The sequence below is a fragment of the Etheostoma spectabile genome, chromosome 22 (assembly GCF_008692095.1).
Source record: "Etheostoma spectabile isolate EspeVRDwgs_2016 chromosome 22, UIUC_Espe_1.0, whole genome shotgun sequence".
Lineage (NCBI taxonomy): Eukaryota > Metazoa > Chordata > Actinopteri > Perciformes > Percidae > Etheostoma > Etheostoma spectabile.
The window spans coordinates 8008902-8010175 of record NC_045754.1 but is presented as its reverse complement, the minus strand read 5'-3'; the positions used below and the strand labels follow the sequence as shown (position 1 = coordinate 8010175).

Sequence of the window (1274 nt, the reverse complement as noted above, 5' to 3'; positions counted from 1 at the left end):
CTCTCTCTCTCTCTCTCTCTCTCTCTCTCTTTCTTTCTCTCCCCCCCCCACACACACACCACATTACAGAGTTTCATAGATGGATGGTGTTAAATTTAGGCCTAAGCTTGACAAGAGCCGAAGCCCTGACATGTTACAAAAACCTTTCATTGTAAAGTTTGATGTGTATAATATATTCAGACAACTGCAGTTTAAAAGAAAAGAGTAAGTTTTAGAGCCAAGGTTTTTAAAATTGGGGAAATTGTAACTGGAGCTTGGGTAGGAGCAGTGTAGTGTCAACCCATTCATCATGTGCCACCAAGACAATGTACGTTGCACTGGTGAATCTGTGAAGCATTTTAATTGAAGAATTCTTATTAAGAGCCGGGATTTTATGCCATTTCTATTTGATGTTTTACACCTCAATTCTGCCACCTGGTAAGGTTATGAACACTTATTATTTATCTGTATTTTCTCTTTTCTTGTCCTCTATCATCCCTTAATGTATTTAAGAGCACTAATATTTCTATTTACTTTCCTCTTTGCGTCACTTGGTTGAGTCAGCATTAATCACTACCCTTACATCTGTGAAGGATTTTACAACACTTGAACCTTTTTCAATTCTAACATTTCAGAAGTTTTGCCTCACTCAACCACTGAATTTCATTGCCCTTTTTGTTGTTGCGATAAAGGAATCCCTGGTGCTCTGATAAAAGGCGATTCCATAACCCTACATCCTTTACATGCTGTCTTTAAACAAATCTTAACATTGATAAAATAAATTGCTTGCAATCATGTAAAGCTTTATTTTGCCAATTTTACTTTTCCTAATTCAGACTTTTAATCTCCAACCCTAGTTTTTTGTAAAAGTGACTCAACTGGAAAAGTAATGGATTGATGAATTTTAAGTCATTCAAAAATCTAAAATGAATGCAGACTTAATAGAAGTATGGTGGTACCTGTCCAACAAAGTTCCTCTCAGTCACCAAAGAAAATTGCCTGCTAGTACAAACAAGTGCCCGTTCATTAATGGAAGTAAATGATAACTTGTTATAGTGAGCATCAAAAGGAAGCACCGCGGTGTTTGTGTCAAATCTACCTTTTGTAAAACTAATGGAGGCAAAATTTGGGGAACTTAAAGTGCTCATATTATGCTTTTTGGGTTTTTCCCTTTCTTTTATTGTGTTATGTATCTTTTTTTGTGCATGTTATAGGTTATCAAAGAGAAAAAGCCCAATGTCCAACCCAAAAGGACTTACCATCTCCAACAGAAAACACTGTTCACAAACTGCTCC

At 36.2% G+C, this 1274-nt stretch overlaps 1 long non-coding RNA gene across 1 annotated transcript in view; it reads right to left on the bottom strand.

Annotated features, from left to right (window-relative positions):
• Positions 1 to 129, bottom strand: part of LOC116672061 (uncharacterized) — a 290-nt gene extending 161 nt beyond the window's left edge. Inside the window, exon 1 of the long non-coding RNA XR_004327453.1 lies at positions 58 to 129. This is a non-coding gene — a long non-coding RNA (uncharacterized LOC116672061). The remainder of the gene's footprint in view (positions 1 to 57) is intronic.
• Between the last annotated feature and the right edge of the window lie 1145 nt (positions 130 to 1274).